The sequence below is a fragment of the Lepus europaeus genome, chromosome 16, assembly GCF_033115175.1.
Source record: "Lepus europaeus isolate LE1 chromosome 16, mLepTim1.pri, whole genome shotgun sequence".
Classification (NCBI taxonomy): Eukaryota; Metazoa; Chordata; class Mammalia; order Lagomorpha; family Leporidae; genus Lepus; species Lepus europaeus.
Genome location: NC_084842.1, coordinates 64,829,005 through 64,853,975, shown reverse-complemented (window position 1 = coordinate 64,853,975; position 24,971 = coordinate 64,829,005). Strand labels below are relative to the sequence as shown.

General features: G+C 37.2%; 1 pseudogene; it reads left to right on the top strand.

Annotated features, from left to right (window-relative positions):
* Positions 1 to 5,436: 5,436 nt before the first annotated feature.
* LOC133775095 (proteasome subunit beta type-1-like) lies at positions 5,437 to 6,019 on the top strand (annotated as a pseudogene).
* The last annotated feature ends 18,952 nt before the right edge of the window (positions 6,020 to 24,971 follow it).

The following is a 24,971-nucleotide window of genomic DNA, read 5'->3' as shown; positions in this document are numbered from 1 at the left end:
CATTATATTGTTAATTATACTAATTTTAGGTATTATTTCATTCACAATTGCAATTTAAATTCTGGAAAGGTTGAATAATCTACATTTCCTAAAATAACCTATCTGCATTGGCTAAATGTATAAATTCTAACTATTATGATGTATAGAAGGAATTGCAAAATAATGATTTCCAATTCAAATCTTAGAATCAGGGTCTACTTTACCATTCTAATGAATGTTTTAAATATTTTCATTGGGGTCAGCACCGTGGCACAGCCAGTTCAGTCCCGCCTATAGCGCTGGCATTCAATATGGGAGCTGGTTCAAGCCGCAGCTGCTTCACTTCTGATGCAGCTCCTTGTTAATGTACCTGGAAAAGCGGCATTAAATGGCCCAAGTACTTGGCCATTGCACCCAGATAGGAGACCTGAATGAGTTTCCTGGCTCCTAGCTTTGATCTGGATCAATCCTGGCAGAGTTAACCAGGGGAAGGAAGAACTCTCTCTGGCTCTGCCTTTCGCTCTCTGTAAATCTATTTTTCAAATAAATAAATAAATATTTTTTCCTCAAATTATCAGAATTAAATTTTAATCATTTCAGAAAATTACATGTATTTTATGTAAAAAGTGTGTGTTTAACAAATATATTTTTTAAAGATTTATTTATTTATTTATTTATTTGAAAGTCAGAGTTACACAGAGAAAGGAGAGGCAGAGAGAGAAAGAGAGAGAGAGAGAGGTCTTCCATGCGATGGTTCACTCTCCAATTGGCCACAAGGGCCTGAGCTGCACCAATCTGACGTCAGGAGCCAGGAGCTTCTTCTGTTCTCCCATGCAGGTACAGGGGACCAAGGCCTTGGGCCATCTTGCACTGCTTTCCCAGGCCATAGCACAGAGCTGGATGGGAATTGGAGCAGCCGTGTCTCGAACCAGGGCCCATATGGATGCCAGCACTTCAGGCCATGGGGTTAACCCACTGTGCCACAGCGCCAGCCCCTAACAAACATATTTTCTTTTTTTTAAGATTTATTTTATTTATTTGAAAGAGTTACAGAGAGATAGAGACAGAGAGAGGTATTCCATGCACTGGTTCACTCCCCAGATGGCCACAATGGCCAGAGCTGTGCCTATCCGAAGCCAGGAGCCAGGAGCTTCTTCCAGGTCTCCCATGTGGGAGCAAGGGCCCTAGGACTTGGGCCATCTTCTACTGTTATCCCAGGCCACAGCAGAGCGCTGGATCGAAAGAGGAGCAACCAGACTAGAACTAACACCCATCTGGGGTGCCGGAGCTTCAGGCCAGAGCTTTAACCTGCTGTGCCACAGCACCGGCCCCCTAACAAACATATTTTCATGGAATGAGTATAGGGTAGATAAACACAGAATGACAAAATAATACAGTTTATGATAGTTATGTAATAAAATAATTTAATTTTCTAAAAATGTAAATGATAGCAAAGCTAGTATCAACTTGAAAATCCATCAGTATATATCTGAACTGAAAAATGCATTTTGCAGTTTTCAGTGAAAATTTCAAGTGATTTTAGAAAAGATAAAATTGAATTAATAATTTACTAATTCTTTCTAAAAGGGTCTCATTTGGCAGGATCGAAAAGCAGATGGCTCATCGAAACTGACAGAAGCTTATTAAGATCTAAAAAGAGTGTTTCTCTCTATTGGTTTTGTGGTGCCAGTACAGTTTAATCCTTAAGAGAAGAGTAATTTGTTGTAAAGGATGGGGTATCATTAATGATATGGAATAAACTGATTTACTTTAAAATAAAATATGTATGTATTTAAAACAATTATTTAAAACATTTAATATTAAAGGGAATATAACTACTGCAAAATGTAATACTCTGCCCCAAAGAGTGAATTGTTGGACTGAAACCCCTATGAAATCCCTTTTCCCAATGAAATTGTATTAATTGCCTTGGGCCCACTAGAAACTGAGTTAGAAGCTAATTATTTGATGAGACTTTTACTTTGAAGAAATCATTCGTAACATTCAGAAATACATACTGGCTCTAACCAACAAATGATTGATTTATGAATTATGTATTTTCTAGCTGAAATCCACTGCACGATAGCATAGCAAACTCAGTGTCTCAGATTTTATTGGGCGTAAAATCCTTCCATCTTCTCTTTTCTCTAGGAAAAAAAAAAATAATAATACAGTTCCTGTGACAAAACTTTGCGGAAACCGCTGACTAAATGGAGATTGTATATTCAGGAACAAGTTAAATGCAGTATAAAGGAATGCACTCATGGAATACTTAAACAGATGGCTGCAGGCTCCGAGGATCATGTTCTGTCTTCTAACGTTGCCGCTGACATACTGTAGCAGATGTAATGAACAGAAACGTTAGTTAACAGAAACAAGTAATAAAATGACTAAAAATAATACTTTTGGTAAACTATTGGATAACAACTTATCAATGGAAAGACCACTTTGTTACTAGTTTGGTTAAAGATGTACCCCAAATAATTATTTAGAAGAGAAAGTAGTGACTCATTGACATATTGGTGATAGTTGCACATTTACAGAGCCAGCCGTGGGAAGCAGGAGTGCTGCAATATGGCAACAGGAGCTGGAGGAATTGCTGCTCCTGATACACAAAGATAATTCTGATTATGTGAATACTTTTTATTTATTTATTTATTTGACAGGCAGAGTGGACAGTGAGAGAGAGAGAGACAGAGAGAAAGGTCTTCCTTTTCCGTTGGTTCACCCCACAATGGCCGCTGTGGCCGGCGCGCTGTGGCCAGTGTACCACGCTGATCTGAAGCCAGGAGCCAGGTGCTTCTTCCTGGTCTCCCATGTGGGTGCAGGGGCCCAAGGACTTGGACCATCCTCCACTGCCTTCCCAGGCCATAGCAGAGAGCTGGACTGGAAGGTGGAGCGTCCGGGACAGAATCCAGCGCCCCAACTGGGACTAGAACCAGGTGTGCCGGCACCGCAGGCGGAGGATTAGCCTGTTGAACTGCGGCACCGGCCTATATGAATACTTTAAAATGATTCCTACTAGTAGATTTTCTGAGGGATTGGAAGGCAGGTGTTACGTTTTTTATGTACTATTGACACCAAAAATCATATGCATGAAATGGCTGGACATAGCAAACTAGCTATTATGCAGGGCTGGACCTATTTGAGATAAGTACTTTAACAGGCAGCAAGGCCTGTCCTAAAACATTTGATTCCAAGAGTCCCCTACTCAATAGATTAAGATGACCTACCAGAGAATTTTCTAAAAGGTAGAATCTTTAATTGCTTATTACATAGGCTGTTTTTGATTTATGTTCATGGTACCAGACAAATGTAAGAGACTACAATCCAATGAAAGTTTTTTTTTTTGTTTGTTTTTTTGTTTTTTTTGACAGAGTTAGACAGTGAGAGAGACAGAGAAAGGTCTTCCTTCCATTGGTTAACTCCACAATTGGCCGCTATGACTGGAGCTATGCCAATCCGAAGCCAGGAGCCAGGTGCTTCTCCTGGTCTCCCATGCAGCTACAGGGGCCCAAGCACTTGGGCCATCCTCCACTGCCTTCCCGGGCCACAGCAGAGAGCTGGACTGGAAGAGGAGCAACCGGGACTAGAACCCAGCACCCATGTGGGATGCTGACGCTGCAGGTGGAGGATTAACCAAGTGAGCCAAGGCGCTGGCCCCTCCAATGAAAGTTTAAAAACAAATGTAAAAAGTGCACAACGGGCTTTCCTTTTGTGGTTCCTGTAAATGAAACCAAGACAGAGAGCTTAAAGTCCATATGCTGCTTGTTTGTACATTCTTCTTCAATTTGGAGCTCCCACTTAGATAAGTGATCAGAGAATATCTACACAGAGTCTGTAGTACAGGAAGGACACAATGCTATATATAATATCAATTGTTGCTTTCCTGTCCCTTTTTATTCCCAGAAAAATAGATTAAAAGAAAATGGGGCTGAACAGGTAAAAATAATGTTACATAAAATGTTGTATAAAGTAAGTGGATATTGGATGAGACATGAAGGGCTGATTTGCGTTAGAGAAATGTAACAAAGGCCTTTATAATTGTCAAATTAAAGGTTACCATTTATGAGGTATTATATAAAAGTGTTAGATGTTCAGAAAATACCTTGCCTATGATATAATATGGTTTCACACAAAACTTACCAAATCATCTTTCTACTAAATTCATTTCTCTTTTTTTCCACTAATAGGTGATAAATTTTCATTTATGAGAAATAAGGGATAAAATATGGAAGAAATTGAACAGATTGTATCAAAAGAGGGTAGTACATGTGATTATTCAATGAATATGGTCACACTGAATTACTAAACATTTGAGCATCTAGGGCATAAACATTTTATGGACTGATAATTTTTAGACAACACAGCTGATGTAGAAAAACTAAATGATGATATATAAGATTTCATTAGGCCTTTTGTGATGTTTTAAGAGCCTCGACTCAAAATATAGCATTTAAGATACAGCAGTGAAATTGTATTAGTGAGCTTCTACTTAGCACAGAGACGCATGGCTGTAATGCATGATAGACCCCTGTTATTTATTCACCTTTTCTGGTGTTTGTTTGATTCTTTAATATAAATTTTGCATGCACAGTACTATGCGTGTTTGTGATTTAAAAAGAAAAATAAATGTGAGAATTTCCAGGGGGAAACAAAATATTATCTAGCATGTCTCTAAAGAGCTCCCAGCACTTTTCCATGGTTGTTTGCTGCCCTTCCTGCTCTGTTCAATGCTTTTTCATTAACACCCACCACACACTGCACAGGCAGCCATCTGTGTCCCTGTCTTTAAGAAGTTTTATCCTACAAGTCTTTCCTCATGACACTGCTGTCTATTACATAAATCACAGAGACACTCAAACCCTTGGAATGGAATCAGAAACCCACAAAGCTGACTGCTGTCAGGACTCATAAGGAGCGCAATTAATAAATTTATTATTAAGGAATGAAGCTGTTTTCACTCCAAAAACTCATTCAAAATCAGAGTTTTATGGAGAGTGAATATCAAAGAAACCAAGCTAACAGTGTTTTTGCATTGTCTCGTTCACCCATTTGACAATATATTTTCTGCCTCAACTCTGCTAGTGTCACACACACACAGATTCATTCATTCATTCAATCAGCGAAAGATCCATTTAGTGCCAATTTATTTGAGTGAAGAAAAGAAAAAAGCATGTCACCATGGAGTTTCCATTCCACAATTAAAAATCCATTTTTGAATCTACAAATGTAATCACATTTGTAAAATTTTAAAGGAAAGAGATGATTATGAGATAAATGAAGATAAAAATCTTAAAAATGAGGAACAGGGTTTGGGGCCGCCATCATGCTGTGAGACAGCAGGATCCCGGTACAGCTGTGGCAGCCATGGACACGGTCCAGGCAGAGACCTGGGAGTGGACACCCACAGTGTCCTGGGCCATTGCAGCTGGCTTCACGCCTTAAGCTTAAAGGATGTACCGTATTGCAATTGCTATAGAAGGTTTCTCCGCTGTTGTTTCTGACTCTCGACTATTGAGTGAAGGATTTTCAGTTCACACGAGGGACAGCCCTGAATGTTTTACACGTTCACAGAGCAGTCATCAGATGCAGCGGTTTTCACGGAGACTGTAGAAACTTGAGAAAGATTTTTGAAGCCAGACTAAAGCTTTCCAATCAGGAGGTCATGGCCACAGGGACAATACTGAACTGCTGTCTACACTCTGCTCACGACTCTTCTTTCCATACTGTGTTCACAACATCCTCCGTGGACTGGAGGAAGAAGGGACGGGAGCCGTGTACAGCTTTGACTCAGAGGGATCCTACCGGCAGGACTTCTTCAAGCCAGGAGGCTCTCCAGCGCCATCTGCAACCCCTGGGGGACAACCAGGTTGGCACATCCTGCTGACCTTACAGAGCGATGAGGCTGGTAACAGGTGTCTCAATTCCAGCAGCAGAGAGGAACCTCAATACTGCGAACTCACTTGGGATTTACATTGTAACCAAAGAGGGCATCAGGAGGAAAATGTCCCCTGCGGAGGGCAGATGGGCCTGTTAGTGCAACACTGTGAGTTCTGTATCTGGGACTTCTGGATGAGTTTGTGTTATTAAAAGGAGAGCTGAAATTAAAAAAAATTTAAAAAATAGTTAAAAACAACAAAACTGACAGTCACGATTACTGGAAATAAACTGACACAATCAAATATCAGCTAAAGCAAGGTTTGATAAACTTTCGCTTGTTGAAATAATCTGCTTAAATTGTAAAAAGAGTGAAGGAGAATGCAACAAACCGTGAAATAATACAATTTCCCATCTATTTTTATTTATGAATTTGTGAATACAAGTATTATTTAGTTTAGTTTGAAATAATATTTATGATGCGTGGTGAATGATCTGTAAATAATACTGAAAGAACTTGGTTTAAGTTTTAAATTTAAAATCATTCTTAAAAATGCTCAATTGACCATCTGGTCTTTTAATGATAAATGTATTAAATGCAGGAATTTATTTCACACAACTCTATAATCTAATTTCAGCAGAAATTGCCATACAAATTGCAAACAAGACAGGCTTGGTTAAGCTTTTTGTGTTCAACAATAATGGATACGACCATAAAAATGAATATAAGAATAAATCAGGGTATTAATTATATACATTATTATTCATAATGAGGTTTATCTTGAATTACGGAATTTACATTTTAAGTAGTATAAACTAGAATGAAATATATTTGGACAAATGTATACCTATGAATACTCAACAAAACAACCCATAGTTTGAAAAATATTATTATTTTGAACAATTTAATTGGTATTATTGAAATATAAGTATGCTAATAGATATCATTTGTCATCAAATCTGAAGCTTTCATTTCCCATGCTTCATTAAATACTTATAACTCTTCATAGTTATTATTATCACCATTTCATGGATAAGAAAACTGGGAATAACAGCATTAGAAAACCATTTTGTGATTACATGGCTAATAAAAGCCAGACAACACACAAAAGTGAGATTTAAAACTTCAAGACAGTACTCTTTCTGATACAAATTCTATTATATTCCAGATACTTGGCTGATTTTTATTTAGTAACTTATTTGTTTTCATGTGATTAAAACTTAAAACTTCATAAAAAGGAAGCTGGATTGAATTCATTTAACCATAAACTCAGTAAGAACTAAAAGCAACATGCATGTAATGTACATGTTATTACGTGAATGGGTACAACTATGCTTCCCTTGGTGGGACAATGACCAGATTAATTTGTCAAGATTTTTAAAATGGCTTTGGCAAAATGTAAATGAGTGATCAAAATTTTAGGTCAAGAAACCTTAATAAAATATTAAGAAACTGAGAGAAAAATTGAGATATACAAGTATAATATGATTTAGATAAATATAAAATAAATAAAGTATTTACATATCATAAATATCTCATATAGTATATATGTATTTCAAAAATAAATTGAAGTGGCTGGCAGTGTGGTGTAACAGGTTAAACCATAATTTAAGATTCCCCTATCCATATGGGTGCCAGTTCAAGTCCCAGTTGCTCCACTTCCAATCCCGCTCCCAGCTAATGCACCTGGGAAATAGTGGAAGGTGGTCCAAGTACTTCATCCCTTATACCTACATGAGATATGAGATATTTAGATGAAGCTACTGGCTCTTGGCTTCTGCTTGGCCCAGCCCTAACCTTTGTGGCCATTTGGGGAGTGAACTATAACTCTGCTTTTCAAAGAAATCAATAAATATTTTAATAAAATGAAAACTCATAAAGATTACACATCTTGAGATATAGGACATCAGCCCTCATGATAAAAGGTCTCTTTTGATTAAAAGATTTATTTCTTTTTTGGAATGTCATAGCATCCAAGAGAGTGAAGGAGTTACGGAGAGAGAGAGAGAGAGGAGAAAGAGTCTTCCATTCACTGGTTCACTCTCCAAATGGCCACAACAGCCAAGACTTGGGTAAGCCTAAACCAGGAACTCGTTTTGGGTCTCCCACAGGACTGGCAGGCATCAAAGCCATTGGGTCATCATTTTCTGCCTTCCCAGGCACACTAGCAAGAAGCTGGACCAGAAGAGCAGCAACCAGAACTTGAATCAGTAAGTGGTGGCTTAACCTGCTCTGTCACAGCACTGGCTCCCAAAGACTTCTTTTAAAATAAAATAAATAAATAAATAAATAAATAAATAAATAAATAAATAAAAACAATTCCCTTCTCCAAATTTGTTAGTAGTCATTGCTATATAATGCACAATTTTATAAACATACCACACTTCATTGGACTGTTAAGAACACAGCTGCTATAATCGCCTGTATACATATTCTAGTACAACAATTCATTTCATTGTATGGTGTATTTCTAGGAGTACAACAGAGGTTATAAGAATCTTCAAGTTTTTGAATATTCCCAAATTCACCAAAAATTTTGATATCAATATGTATTCCCTCTAGCAATTTATGGACACTGTCACTATTGGCCTATAGGGTGGATATGTGGTAGCATTTCACAGATGATGTTTGCTTCCAGTTCCTAGTAAAAATAGACACTTTCATCTATGAAAGAGCTTTTGCATTAACCTTTCAGTGAATTATATATACAAATCTTTTGATCTTTTAGATTGTATGATTATTGTGTGTTTGTGCATATGTGTGTATGTGTGTATTTTATTGTAAGAGATATTTATGTTTTCTAAATGAACTTTAGAGCTATGCACTTGATTTTTGTATCTGTTTTCTATTTCAAATTTTCTGCACTTGTATCTACAGCTTGTGTTGGTTTTTTGAATGATTCCTAAATTCAGCTCTCTGTTGATTCTTTTATAAATTTTTTGCTGAGGCACAATTTTTACTTTCCAATTTTCTGTTAATATTTCTACACCTTACATTCATTTGTGTAAAGTAATCATAATCTGTTTTATAATATGTGTCAGAACCTTTAAATATTTTAATTCTGTGTTTCTACCAGATTTTGCTAACAGTACCTCTTTCCTTGTGTATTTGTTCCCTTTGGCTAGATTCAAGACATTGAAACTTTCTGTTTTCTTGGTAGGAAAGATTAAGATCTATAATAATGTCATTGTCCTCCTGATAGGATTTTTTCCTGTGCACCTGGGACCCCTAGTTGCACTCATATTTCATGTTAAGCACTTTATACTCTCTAACTACATAAAAACCAACCTAAGCTGTGTGGACTATTTTACCTCTTTATCTGGTTTTGCTTTTTTTTTTTTTTTAAAGTTGCTTTCTACAAAAATCCTCAAATTTGATTGCTTCTGAATTTCCGATTTTTGCTACTTAAAATATGGTCAGACAGATGAGTATTTTTCAATGTATCTCCAGGATGGACAAGTGCCTTCCTAACAAATGGTGTATAGTGCTTGCATCTCTAGTTTCTCATTGTTGGTTGTATCTTTTTCAAGTATTTCTCACTAATGTTTATAATCACATTGATTTTTTTATTTTTATAATCACATTGATTTTTTAAAAGCAATATTTATTTATTTTCATTTTATTTGAATGTCAAATATAGAGAGACGGACAGGAAGGTATTTCCATCCACTGGTTCAATCCCCAAATAGCCGCAATACCTCCAACTGGGCCAGACTGAAGCCAACAACACAAACTGGGTCTCCTACATAAATTGCAGGGACTCAACTACTTGGACTGCATATCAGAGTGTAAATTAAAATATGTTCCATATGTTTTTCACCCCGCTGTGGCATTTCATCTCCTGTATCAGAAGTATATTTCTCCTTTAATCAATTTGATAAATTCGTATGCATCCTGTAACAAACAGCTCAAGAACTGCTTATTTTAAAACGTGTTCAAACGGTAGAGTTAGAAACATACAAGGGAATTCCAATACAATCCCATCAAGGTGGCATGTACCAATGCCATCTCACTAGTACAAGTGATCAATTTCTGTTCACAAATGATCATAATGATAGGACTAAGAGCCAAAGGGATCACATAAACAAGACTAGTGGCTGCAAATACTAACGGATAGAATAAAAAAGGGAGAGAACGATCCAAAATGGGAAGCAGGATACACAGCAGGATACATAGAATGGCAGATGTCCTAAATGGCACTCTGGCCTCAGAATCAGCCCTTAAGGCATGCGGATCCGGCTGAAAAGCCCATGAGAGTATTTCAGGCATGGAAAGCCAAGACACTCTGGCAAAAAAAAAAAATGACCTAAATGAAAGATGTCTGCGAGAGAGATCCCAGTGGAAAGAACAGGTCATCAAAGAAGGAGGTACCTTTCTTTGAAGGGAGGAGAGAACTTCCACTTTGACTATGACCTTGTCTAAATATGATCAGAGTCGGTGAACTCAAAAGGCTTCCATAGCCTTGGCAACTCGTGATAAGAGCCTAGGGGAATTACTGATACCATAAACAAGAGTGTCAATTTGTTAAGCCAACAACAGGAGTCACTGTGCACTTACTCCTCATGTAGGATCTCTGTCCTTAATGTGCTGTACATTGTGATTTAATGCTGTAACTAGTACTCAAGCAGTATTTTTCACTTTGTGTTTCTATGTGGGTGCAAACTGTTGAAATCTTTACTTAATAGATGCTAAACTGATCTTCTGTATATAAAGAGAATTGAAAATGAATCTTGATGTGAATGGAAGGGGAGAGGGAGTGGGAAAGGGGAGGGTTGCGGGTGGGAGGGAAGTTATGGGGGGGGGGAAGCCATTGTAATCCATAAGCTATACTTTGGAAATTTATATTCATTAAATAAAAGTAAAAAATAAAATAAAATTTAAAAAAAAAACGTGTTCAGTCATGGATTGGTCTTTTCTCACTATTTAACCAGTATTTCTTTAAAAAAAGTTAGCTAACTGCAATTGTATTTGACTCCTCTCTGTGTATATAATTATCACAGTTGTGCTGTTTTATATGTTTTACTAATGTTTAAGGCATATGTTGCTGTTTTTGTGTCTTTCTCATGGTAAGTGAAATTCATGAGGTCTGACAAAGTGTAAGCTAGGCCTTACTCATCCCTTAGCACTTCGAATCAGTATCAGTGCCGTAGTTGTTCCATTGTCTCTGAAGCCCCAGTTAGTTATGTATCATTGTCCTTTGCTAGAATTTTCCATATTATAGACAGTCTCTTGTGACTTCAGAAACTATAACTCTTTATGCCTAGCATAAGTAACCCTTTCCCAAAGACCTTTGCATGGCTTTATATTTGATATAATCAATTCAAAGTTAACTTTCTCAAATAGGTCTTTTTTTGATGACTTGGTTATACTCATGGCTATCATTTCAATCTGTTTTATTAATTTAAAAAATCATCATTATCTTAAAAACTGATATTTTCGTTGGCTTCTCTCTCGTACATGTACCTTCTGTTGAGGTGATTTTGTTAGGGTTGGGATTCACTTTGTCTCTGCTTTTGCTTTATTCTGTTTCATGAATTGTCATCAAAGGGAGACTGAACACAAAAAAAAGATTACTAAATGAGTGAATTGTTTCACTCCTTTACTAGCACAGTGCCTATTAAGCCCTCTTTCTTTATCTTCAATAATATTAAGCCATAGACATTTATTATATTATTTTAGAGAAAAATGCTAGAAATAAAGATTTAAAATGGTAGAAAAGTCATATAGGTTCAATATTATGAAACTTTCTAAAATTGACACTGTTCAAAAATTGAACATTGATTGCATTTTTATTATTTAAAATTATATCAGAATTTAATTTAAATGGAAATATCAGAATTGTAAAGTGATAGGAAATTATAGAACCAGATTAATCCTCAAAGTGAGAATTATATATGAATTTCTGCTAGAAGCAAAATTTTCAAAGGTCAAACATCTAAAGGTTTAGAAATGGAAGAGCAGTGTGAGCAGTGCTTCAATGTTCTTTCTTTAATATTTGGCAAATAGCTTCATTCACAGCTTTCCAGTAAAGATAACCATTTTATAAAGTAAAATCTATGTTGTTTTCAAATTAATAAAGGTTGGTGACACCAACATATATTCAAAAGAAGATTGTACAAGTAAATGGATTATGTAATGATTCATTTTTATAGAGACTTTACAAATTCCATATAATCCAAAACATCATAAAACAAAATAGAACACATAACAACTAAAACAGAGAGGGAAAATATGTAATCCAAAAAGAACATATGTTCATATGCTACACATAGGCCAAGCACAGCTAGAAGTTTTAAGTAATAGCCAGAACAATAGGAAATAGCTGAGTCCATCTGACTCTGTTATGTAAGTCAAATCACAAACGGGAACTTAATCATCATTCTTTGTCATCTGGATAAAATAGATTATGTAGTGTTACACTTTCTCACACATCTGTTATGATTGTCTTTTCTTTTTCCTGCTGAGATGTATCATTTATTCAATCATTTCTTCTACACAGCCACTTGATCCAACCATTGATTTCCGGTATTAGTCACTTCCCTGCTCTGACTTACTTTTGAACATCAAACATAACAATAAGTAATCACACACTATTCCACTGGAACAAGAATCATATCAGAATGTGGAGACAGTCTACCCACTTGCATTGTGGCATTATGGAGAGAAGAGAGGACCTAGCTGAGTTCTTTGTTACTTCTAAAAATTCATGATTCTCAATGTATTCGTGTTTGAATACTGATAGCGCCTTCTGGATTTTAGGGGAAACTACAAGATTTCTTTATCGAATGAAACTGAAATTCAGTCTCAACATAAACTTTCAATTTTCCCTAGTGTTTTGTCATTTTTTTTTCACATTTACCCCTATAATGGGATTCTATCCCGGTTGCCCCTCTTCCAGGCCAGCTCTCTGCTGTGGCCCGGGAAGGCAGTGGAGGATGGCACAAGTGCTTGGGCACTGCACCTGCATGGGAGACCAGGAGGAAGCACCTGGCTCCTGGCTTCAGATCAGCGTAGTTCCAGCTGTTGCATCCATTTGGGCAGTGAACCAACGGAAGGAAGACCTTTCATTTCTGTCTCTCTCTCTCTCTCACTATCCACTTCGCCTGTTTAAAAAAAAAAAAAAAAAAAAAAAAAAAAGAGAGAGAGACTTAAGAGTTAAGGCAAGAAGATAAGGGGCCGGCACTGTGGCTCACTTGGTTAATCCTCCGCCTACTGCGCCAGCATCCCATATGAGCATCAGGTTCTAGTCCCGGTTGCTCCTCTTCCAGTCCAGCTCTCTGCTGTGGCCCGGGAAGGCAGTGGAGGATGGCACAAGTGCTTGGGCACTGCACCTGCATGGGAGACCAGGAGGAAGCACCTGGCTCCTGGCTTCAGATCAGCGTAGTTCCAGCTGTTGCATCCATTTGGGCAGTGAACCAACGGAAGGAAGACCTTTCATTTCTGTCTCTCTCTCTCTCACCATCTGTAACTCTATCTGTCAAATAAATAAATAAAAAATAAAAATCTTTTTTTAAGATAAATTACATGTATCATTTCCCACTTAAAATTAGTTTTCTAATGGTCCAACTTTTAGTTTTCTAAGGGTCTTCAGTTTATTTCTTTTACCTTGACTTCACTTAGAAATCAGAATATCTGAAATGTCAATCTCTTGGCATTCCTTATCTTAATGTAAGAATTCACCTTATAGCTTTATCATTATATCTCCCATAGTGTTTTTTTAAGTTCTTAAACCAATAAATCCTGATCTGCTTCATCTCTTCAGCTTAGTTTATTTTGATTCCTAAATGAAGACATTATTCTCAATAATGCCACAGTCAGTGTTCTATTTCACAGTTCCAAGTACTTGGAACTAAAATACAATAATAACATTAATTCTGTTAAGTCACTATATATTTACCACTGCCATACATGACTTGGAAAAGATCATTCAAAAATATGCCATGCATTTACAACTTATTGGGATAAAGCCAATGGGCTTCTCCATGCTTGGAGTTTAAATTACCACTGAAAAATTAACCTAACCTATTACAAACTCATGTACCAGAGAATCAAGTAACATATTTACTCATGCTAGAAGGAGATAAAATGGGAAAAGGATGGAGAGTAATTAAGTATTGACTAGGTGAAAGCAATCACTGCTGTTACAAAGGGAACATTTGAACCAATGATTCTATTTATGCTTGGGATATTGTTTTACAATATGGTGCAGGCATTTCCTGAGGGCTTACAAATTCATTATACCTAGTTCTTGGAATTCATCATCTTATTTAACTCCCGAAATAATCCTCTCATTTAAGAACTCTCATTGTTCCTATTTTACTGATGAGGATTTTGAGGCTTAAAAAGGTTAAATAACTTGTACTAAGTAACTGAGTTAATAAGAACTTGAGCCAAGATGTGGACATCATAGATTGAATACTTAAACATAGCTACCTTGCTAGACCTTTAAATACATTGTAGAATCATGTTTAAGTATCTTTTCCACTATGTAAGAGGAAAAATAGATATTCCTATTGTAATATCTTCCTAATGGAGGAATCTTAGCACAAATTCTTTGATTATGCCCAAAGTAACCCTAAAACACTATTTGATAAGGATTGATTTATATTCTTATAGTTGTATCTATGAACCACATTGAATCTTTATATTCATATCACATTAACATCAGAATTTATAATTGTGTTGTAGTAATTATCATGTATTTGTCGTGATCCTGAGAATCTAATGTATTAATATGTTCCTTATTTTTAAGTGTCCAAATAAAAAATAATTGATATAAATAGTTGAAATAATAACTTACAAATAAAAATATGTGACTACTCCAGACTATATAAATAATAAGTAGAAGGAAGACAACCATTCTTTATGATAGTCATAGTAAGACTGGTGGTACAATTTTGAATATTCTATATCCATTCTAAGATATTTTAAGAATGGCAGTATCATATTTTCATCCACACTGTCAACAACCAAATCCAAGGATTTTCTTTTGACTTTAGCATTAATGAAACCTTTCCCGTTACACAGTTCATTTGGTAGCTTAGAAACAAAGCAACGATGCTATATTCACTATATAGCGGCACTTCTGTGTCACGTTTCCTATTACTTAGCATATTTTCCTTAATATATTTTTAAAAAATCTGAATTCATGGCAAACTTTTGTTTTCAAATTTCTCAACAGTAAGGAATATCATTGTAGGTAATCTCTGAATTACTTGTCATTATAGTGAAAATATGTTCTTTTATTTATGACATATTAGAGCTGGAACTTAAAGAGAAAAATGCAGACATGTTTTGAAAATTGATCTTTAAAATGCTGATAATAATCACAGAATTTATATTTTGGTGAAAATTAAATTAGTTGGCATAAGCAAGAGTTAAAGAATGTGTAGTTCATGGAAAGCACTTCATTTGATTATGTAGTATTACCTTAATAGATATTAAGCAAATGCATATAATATTTGGTATTTTAACAGCAAATATCAATTTATCATATTTCATTTATTTATTGACATTTGATATTTAACATGTTCAAATGTACTTTGTCTACCAATAACCAGCTATTCTGTCTTTTTGTCAGAATTCCACTAGTATATGTTATTAACAATGTAGAGATTGAAGATATTAGTAAAGTTGTCATAATCATCATTCTTAGAGGTCAATCAATAAAGGCATTGGCCTGCGCCACTGCTCACTTGGCTAATCCTCCGCATGCTGCGCCAGCACCACGGGTTCTAGTCCCGGTTGGGGCGCCAGATTCTGTCCCGGTTGCTCCTCTTCCAGTCCAGCTCTCTGCTGTGGCCTGGGAAGGCAGTGGAGGATGGCCCAAGTCCTTGGGCCCCTGCACCCGCATGGAAGACCAGAATAAGCACCTGGCTCCTGGCTTCGGATCAGCCCCATGCACCAGCTGTGACAACCATTTAGTTGGTGGACCAACGGAAAAGGAAGACCTTTCTCTCTGTCTCTCTCTCACACTAACTCTGCCTGTAAAAATTAAAAAAAAAAAATAGTAAAGGCATCAATTTTGCCAAGTTGATCATAGAAGCATTCACCAAAATAAGAAATCAGTCAGGTGCCAGGTTCCTCAGACTCAAGGGATAGACTAATGGACTAATCAGGCATGGAGAATGGATAAACTATGGGAAAATAAAAAGCCAATACTTGAACCAAAGAAATACATGAATGTCCTTTCAGCAAATTCCTGTGCATTGTTTAGGAAAATCACTAGAGATTATTGAATTCTAGAGAATTGTGCTATTTACAAGGCTATTTATAGTCCCATAGGAACTGAAGTTACGATGTAGAAAACTGATGGTAATGCAAATGGCTTCTCTTAATAACCATGAAAGTAAATTATTTTCCACTAGAAAATAGGAATTTCTATATATTAGATTCTCAGGTGAAACAGTTTTAGCATTTTATTGGTTTTCTCATTAACTAATGAGTTGAATAAAAATCCTTGACATCTGGGTATTTTATATTTGCATGATAATCATGTATTTACAATTTTGGAGAAGAAAATATATCTCTGCATAACCAGGAGAAGCAGTTCCAATTATCATTAAATTTATCACAGGATTAGCTTTTATACCAGAGTGCTTTTATACCAGTAAGTTTTTGGGAAATTTCAAGGAAATGTGGAATATTGGCATGTGGTTGTTATTTCTTGTACTGTGCATTACTTAAACAAAGAAAAGTAAACTAGTTTTCAAAATAGAAGACAAAGAAAACAGAAAATGTAATTAGAGCAATACTCTATCTGTGGCCCCTTAACCAAGATTAGATGGAGTCTATCATTTGGATTCTATAGCCTATGGAGAGTCCATTCAACTATTTTAATATAAATTAAAGTGAATTTCTCAGGACTATCTCAAATATCTTTCCTGCTCCCCTCCAAAAGAATATTGAATTTTAGGATAAGATGGTCTTAAGAATACTATGGTTCATTCCAATGTAGCATATTTTTTAGAATTATGATAATGCAAATGAGTGAAAATTAGTCTGGGTTAAACAAAAATTTGGAAAATCAGTATTATTCAAGAGTTCTAAGAGTTGAGAAGATTATTTGCTTTAATTGTTGGCACATGGCAATAAGCAAAGACAACAAGCGGAGACGTTCATAGAAATTAAAACTCCATACAAAATAATTAAAACTAATACAATAAGCAATTTTTTAAGGATATGCTATATTTATTTGAAAGGCAGAGTCAGAGAGAGATGGAGGAGGGACAGTGACAGAGAGATCTTCCATCCTCTTGTTTACTCCCCGGATGACCACTCTGGCCAAGGCTGGGCCAGACTGAAGCCAGGAGCTAGCAGCTTCTTCCAGGTCTCCCAAGTGGCTTTAGGGAACTTAGCACTTGGAGTGTCTGCTCTGGCTTTCCCAGGCACACTAACAGAGACTTGGATTGGAAGAGGAACAGCAGAGACCCAGACTAACACCTATATGAGATGTCAGCAAAGCAAAGATGTCAGCGTTGTGGCATTACAGCTTTAACCTGTAATGCCACAACGCTGGTCCCAGTAAGCAAATTCTTAATGTTATCAAGTGCCTTTAAACTTCCTCTCATGGAAATAGATCTGTGAAAATAGGGTTAAACCAAGGAAAGGCATCATCCCTAATAGCATTCAGAACCAAGGTTGATCTATTATCTGTTGAATGAGCAAAGAGTTTTTCTATTGTTCCTGTCAGGTGTGATCTGAAAATTACTATAGATCAGCCATTGTAGGTGTTTCTGATGGTCACCTTTTGTATTATTCTACTTTTTATTACTTTAACTAAAATACCTGAAAGGAGAAAGTTGGGAAAGAAAATGTATTTCAGTTTAGACTTTGGAGATTACAGTTGGGATTGGGCAGTGGGCAGTTCTATAATCTGGAGGGCTGTAATGGCCAGTGTAGTCCCCTGGTGAGCCAGAAAGGAGAGGAAGTGCGTAGACCAAACTTAAATTCAAAATAACAAAATACCTCTTGGGATCCATCCTCCAAGTGCAATTTACAATGACCCAGAGGCCTCCCACTGGCCTCTCTCCCCTGCCACCACAATTAGATCAAATCTCCATCTTTATACCATTAGCCACCAGCAATAATACATCAGCATTTAAAGATTTTGTAGGAGTACTGTGGAGACAAATCTCAGAGTACCCATAACACCTCTTCGGAAGAAATACTGTATTTTCTACGTGTCTCATCCATAATTTTATTTAGATATATTAGAAATAGGTATATTATTGTCTATTTTCTCAGTCACAAAATTAGAAAGAAGGACATTTTCTGCATAAGGAGAGAAATTAATTTTATTGTAATTTTGTGCTGTTACAATAACTTGAGATGGGTGCCGGCGCTGTGGCACAGTGGGTTAACGCCCTGGCCTGAAGCGCTGGCATCCTAGATGGGCGCCTGTTCTAGTACTGGCTGCTCCTCTTCCAATCCAGCTCTCTGCTATGGCCTGGGAAAGCAGTAGAAGATGGCTTAAGTCTTTGGGCCCCTGCACTTGCGTGGGAGACCAGGAAGAAGCTCCTGGCTCTTGGCTTCACTTAGGCACAATTCTGGCTGTTGCGGCCAATTGGGGAGTGAACCATCGGGTGGAGGATCTCTCTCTCTCTCTCTCTCTCTCTCTCTCTCTGCTTCTCCTCTCTCTCTCTCTAACTCTGACTTTCAAATAAATGAATAAATCTTTAAAAAAATAACTTGAGATGGTTCTGTGTATGTGTTGAGATATCTCTTTTTATGGGAAGAAGGGAGTTTAGAGATGTGGGCTATCCAAATGATGATAGACACCAAGTCACATCCATATCTTTTCTCCATCAATATCAGAAACCACTGGAAGATCAGCAAGAGGCAAGCTTAAAGCAAAAACAAACATTTCTCTAACTCTGTTTTAATTTCCTATGCCCATAAGACACAACATTAATTGGTAAAATGCATCATTCTCTGATATCTCTTTCTGCTGGAAATATGGATTTAATTGGAACCTCAGCAGATGTTTTTGCAGCCATGAGTGAAATGCCATGAATATGTCCAAGTTACTTTATTTGACCTTCTTCAACCTCTGAAACAATACCGGCAATCACTACATCCAGTTTACTTGTTAAGTGAGACAATGTTGGTAAACCACTGGGGTCAAACTAGTCTCCTGAAAAGCAAGAGAAAGGGTAGTTTATTCTCCACACAGGATAAAAACCAGAAATCTGTACATTTAACTGCACCAAATAAAACTTACCAAGCTGTGAAGGCATAATGATTGGTTACATCATGGTTTGGAATAATCACATCACATATTGGAGTACTGGTTAGAATCTCAGCTACTGTATTTCCAATTCAGCTTCCTGCCAATGTGTTTGGGAGGTAGGAGATGATGATTAAAATAATTGGGTGCCTGCTATGTACATGAGAGCCTGGATCAGCTGTCTAATTCTGGGCATTTGGGGGAGAGAACCAGCAGATAGATCTTTCCCTTATGTATTTTTCCCTTTATCTCAAACTCTCTTTCAAATTAATTAACTAATTAAATTTTTAAAATTCATAAAGTAATCTGTGTTGAAAATCTCCCTCTCCAAATTACATGATGCCTGCCCCCCCCCCCCCCCGCCTCCGTACACACACTTCAAGCTCGTACCATTTCCAGAATTCCATATCACTGAATGGCTTGTTGCATGTTTAAAGTTGGTTTTTTTGTTTTTTTGTTTGTTTGTTTGTTTGTTTTGTTTTGTTTGTTTTGTTTTGTTTTGTTCTGATAGGCAGAGTTAGACAGTGAGAGAGAGAGACAGACAGAGAGAAAGGTCTTCCTTCCGTTGGTTCACCCCACAAATGGCTACTATGGCTGGCGCGCTGTGCCAATCCGAAGCTAGGAGCCAGGTGCTTCCTCCTGGTCTCCTATGCAGGTGCAGGGCCCAAAGACCTGGGCCATCCTCCTCTGCCCTACCAGGTCACAGCAGAGAGCTGGACTGGAAGAAGAGCAACTGGGACAGAATCCAGCGCCCCAATGGGGACTAGAACCTGGGGTGCCAGCGCCACAGGTGGAGGTTTAGCCTAGTGAGCCATGGTGCCGGCCACATGTTTAAAGTCTTGTGAACTTACATTTATGGTTTCTCTGCCTCAAAATTCAACAGCCACTGATTTGTTCAATTTCCAATTCCTCATATATGTTGATTTCTTTTATCCATTATGTTTTTCTACATTGTGTATCCTTATGAATTTCTGCTTTGTTTCCCTCCATCATTTACTGTCACTATGTAATTAGATCCAATAAATTTTTGTAATTGTTTAAAATTACTGCACAGCGATCAGACAACTTAAAATCACAGATTAGGAAATCTTTAAAGTATTCAAGGGATGTTTCTGTCTCTCTGTCCCTTTGCCTTTCAAATAAATATAAAACTAGTAACTATATAAAAATTTCATAAAAATAGATTTAGGCACAAATTAAGAATATAGCAATTCAACAAAACAAAACATGAAAATGTAACATATATGAGTGAAATTGACTTTTTAAAAAAAACATTATTTATTTGAAAGGCAGAGTTACCAAGAGGTGGGGGGGGGGAGAAGAAAGAAGGAGAGAGAGAGAGAGAGGTCATCCATCTGGTAGTTCACTCCCCAAATGGCCACAGTTACCAGGGCTGGACCATGCCAGAGCCATGAGCCAGGAGCTTCATCCGGGTCTCCCAAAGACTTGTGCCATCTTCCTCTGATTTCCTCGGCACATTTGCAGGGTGTTGGATCATATGTGAAGCAGCCAGGACTCGTAATGGCGCCCGTATGGGATGCCTGCACTGCAGGCAACAGCTTTACCTTCTAAGCCACAGTGCAAGCCCCAAAACTGACATCTTGAGATGTGATTTTTGTTGAAAGCCCTTATGTATATTCCTGAGGAACAGTGGCTTTTGTACTTGTGACTTGTTGAATTCTTTCTGTAGTGGAGAATTAAAGTTGTGATTATATAGTAAAATGAAAATATGTCATCACACGAATAATAAGAAAGGGCGATGGAGGATGGATGCAAGGGAGGGATGGTAAGTGGGACATATTATTATGTTCTTAAAACTGTATATATCAAAGACATGAAATCTGATCCTTTTCTAGAGAGAAACATCAGATTACTCTCAGAGGATCTCCAATTAGACTCACAGCAGACTTCTCATCAGAAACCCTACAAGCTAGAAGGGAATGGCGAGATATAGCCCAGGTACTAAGAGAGAAAAACTACCAGCCCAGAATATTATATCCTGCAAAGCTCTCATTTGTGAATGAAGGTGAAATTAAGACTTTTCATAGCAAACAGAAACTGAAAGAATTTGTTGCCACTCATCCTGCCCTGCAAAAGATGCTTAAAGATGTGTTACACACAGAAACACAGAAACATGGTCACCAATATGAAAGAAGGTAAAGGAAGGAAACCTCACAGCAAAAGATCACAGGAAGCTCAATTTCTCTTTGACATAGAATTAAACTCTGATGCTCTGTTAAAGCAATGTGTTAAAGTAATCTAAAAACAAAAAGCAATTCAAATCAATTGGCAATCTACAAAAAGAGTTAAAGATTTTAAAAGCTATTATCAAAATTGCTATATTGGTCTATTATGCTATGTTATATGTGTGTACATATTGTATGTCCACATGGGGAAATTTTATTAAGAGTTTTATTTTAAATGGCTTATAGATAAGATTGTCCATAAATTTAAGCTGCTAAAATCAATCAAAGATACATTTTAATTTGTGTGACCTGAATCTGTGTATCATGTTTTAAACTTGTTGGTAGAACGAAACTAAAAATATTTTATATGGTTGTGCTTAAGTTTACTGGTTAAACAAAGTACACCATGTTAGATATTTAAGAGGTGTTTTCAAATACATGATTCTTAAAATTTATAGAAGGCATTGGACCTTCTGGTAAATGTTTTCTTAAGTTGTTATCTAATGGTTGAAACTATTTGCTAAGTATTCATGTGAGATTGCTATTGTCAGCAAGTGATCTAGGACTTGCTCCCTCATTTCTCTATTCTAAGCCCAACTTGTTCTTTCATTTCTCTATTCTCTTCAAGGTAGGAAACTAATTCTATTATGAAGGAATCTGTAAGACGCACAATTTAATCTTTAGACCTTATAAAAGAGATGGCTAACATTTTTCTGTAATAGCATAGCCAAAATAAGAACTTAAATAATAATCTCATAGCTAGATTCACTTCGCCATCAGCAAAGTATACAGTAAGTAGAAAAAACCTCCCTTTCAGACCAAAGGGAAAGAAAGTTTTAAAGTGAGAATATAATTTTCCTCATGGGCATTGTCTACCTTAGAAAAACTACTACAGAACATGCCTGTGACTATAGACTTGTAGTTCAGGCCACCGAAGATTAGAGATGGGAAACGGGCACTCCCTTGACTTGCATCCTCTGGTCTGCTTTAACACAAACCAGGAGGAAAAGAAAGCTCGGCATCAGAAGCAATGGGTGGCAGGCCTATTAATGGCTGATCTGTACAGTGATCTGCCCTCAAGGAGACCCAACAGGCCAGTCTACTGCAGTGGCTTTTAATGTGGTAAGCCTGGGCTTCAGCAGAAGTCAGCTTGTGAAGAGCCCTGGCAGCTCTGCCAAGAGTTGGATCACTGGAAATGGACCTGCCCTGGAGTCGAAGGATGCCCAGGTCAGAGCCACAGATCTTATTGGCTCTAAGCTGAAAAGCCCTTCACTCAGCCCAACTTCCAAAGTGACCACTGCAGCTGAGGGGATGGCCAAGTAGGGTCAGCAACATTGCGGGCAGAACTGGAAATTTCTTGTTAGAGATGCCACCTGCCTTGACCTGGCCAGCTCTCCTCCCAGACCAGCCAAGTCATGAAAGTCAACAGAGTGCCTTCCCCTAGGAGGTTCACACCTCCTTTAGGATATACCCCATGTGAAGAGACAGGTAGGTCTGGGCCTCTTAACTTACAAGGCCTAAAGCCCAACAGATTATTATCAAGCCCCTTCTATCAGGTTCTATTTGCCTCTCAATCAGAAAAATTACTTGTAGCTTAGACAGCACCTTTCTTAGCTCCTCTACTAATGAGTCTGTCCTTTGTTCTAGACCCTGTCTAGCGCACTTGGGCCTCATTCCTTTGTAATCATAACCTCTACTCTACCACCAATGGCTCTACTCCCAACCTGTGTGTACTGATGGTCCTCTTCCCCACTTCATGCTGTATAATTGTTCAAACCTGGTAAATGCCACTGTTAGGATCATTGGTTACTATCCTCACTCTGTCTTTTATGACCTTGTCTAAATATGATCAGAGTCGGCAAACTTGGAAGGCTTCCATAGCCTTGGCAACTCATGACGACAGCCTAGGGTGGTTACTGGTGGCCATAAACTAGAGTGTCAATTTGTTGGGTCAACAACAGGAGCCACTGTGCACTTGCTCCTCATGTGGGATCTCTGTCCTTAATGTGCTGTACATTTTGATTTAATGCTATAACTAGTACTCAAACAAACAAAAAAAAAGAAATCTGCTCCTTTTCTATAAATAAATAAATAATCTAAAAAAATCCATGCCCCACTTTTTAACTCTTTTTTTAAATACTCATACAGTCTTCCTTAGCTTCAAATGTCCTGCAAACAATTCTTTCATCTTGATTTTTTCCTAACATTTAAATATTGAGTTAGTTATTTTTGTGTGTGTGTGTGCACTTACACATTTGCTATAAAAATAGGTGGTTAAATGAGTTCTTACTATTTTTCATATTTCATATTTATTAATTTATAATTAAATTTCATCTGTTAAAGTCTTTGGAAATTTCAGGTTCAGTGTTTAACCTAAAAGATACCACTACAAATACCTCTGATGTCTCATCCTCACTTTTAACTCTAGCTATATCTGCAGTGTGAGTTTTGTGAGAGATTAAACTAAATTAATACTGATAATATTTCATCTCTCATCTTTAAACAACTTCTCCAAAACAACTCATTATTTCTATTAAGGCTGAACCTAAGCATTGCCCTGAAGTACAGAGTTAACTTTGAAGAGAGCTCTAGGTACGTAGGAAATAGAGAGCATTGATAAGAGGGACACTTTCTAGATCTTCCTGAGAACAGTTGCAGGAGGTTTCTCAGGGGTAGCAATGAAGCATTTTTCTCTGTCACATTATCCCAAGTCTCTCACTTTTTCTTTCTTTTTTTTAAATCATAAGGGAGGAAAATATTTGATATTTTCCTGAGGTTCAATAACATTTATTATCAGAATGTTAGTATCAGGTAATGTAGATGTCTGTAAGACACTTATGTTATAAGAAAAGAGCCTTACAGTCTTTTTGTGAACACTAAATTATGTAACTAGTTGCTGGCTTGTTGTTTAATCCACATTTTGATGTATATTATTCTAAAAAACAGGCTGGGTAACAGAAAAACAATCTAAATTAATATGTGTTTGTATTTTTGTTGTGAAAGTCAGAGTGCTATTGATGGCTGAAAATGGTAAAAGAAAAAAATATGTTCATGGATTCTCTAACAAGTTTTCACATCCTACCAGAGAGAATCCAGGAAAAGCAGTTAATGGACTCTCAAATTCTCAAAGGGCTAAATTAGGAAGTAACTTGCACCGAATCAACATCATCATAATATAGTATTTATTTGAGAGGCAGAAAGACAGGGAGACAGGTGCACACGCACACAAACACACACGCACACTAGGAGAGTGAGAGAGAGAGAGACAGAAAGAGACGGGGGGGGGGGGGGGAGAGGTCCCATTCATTTATTTGTTACCCAAATGCCTGCAATGGCCAGGGCTAGGATGGGAGCTGGAACAAAAGTTCAATCTAGGTAGGAACTTGATTACATCAGCTGTCATCACTGTGCTTCCCAGGGTTTGCCTTGGAGGGAAGCTGGAGACAGGTGCCAGAGGCAGGAGTTTAATGTAACTACTCCAGTGTGAGATGCTGGCAACTTAACTGCTAGGCTAAATGCCTGCTCCTATAAGGCAGCATGTTATGTGTGTAGTTAATGGATATTTTCATGGATATTTGCTAGCTGGTCAGCCAATACAGAATATTAGGTGTGGAAATTACTCACAGTTGTGTTTAATACAATGAGAGAAAATTGTCAAATTATTTTTCTAATAACAATGATATAGCAGGCTAAATAA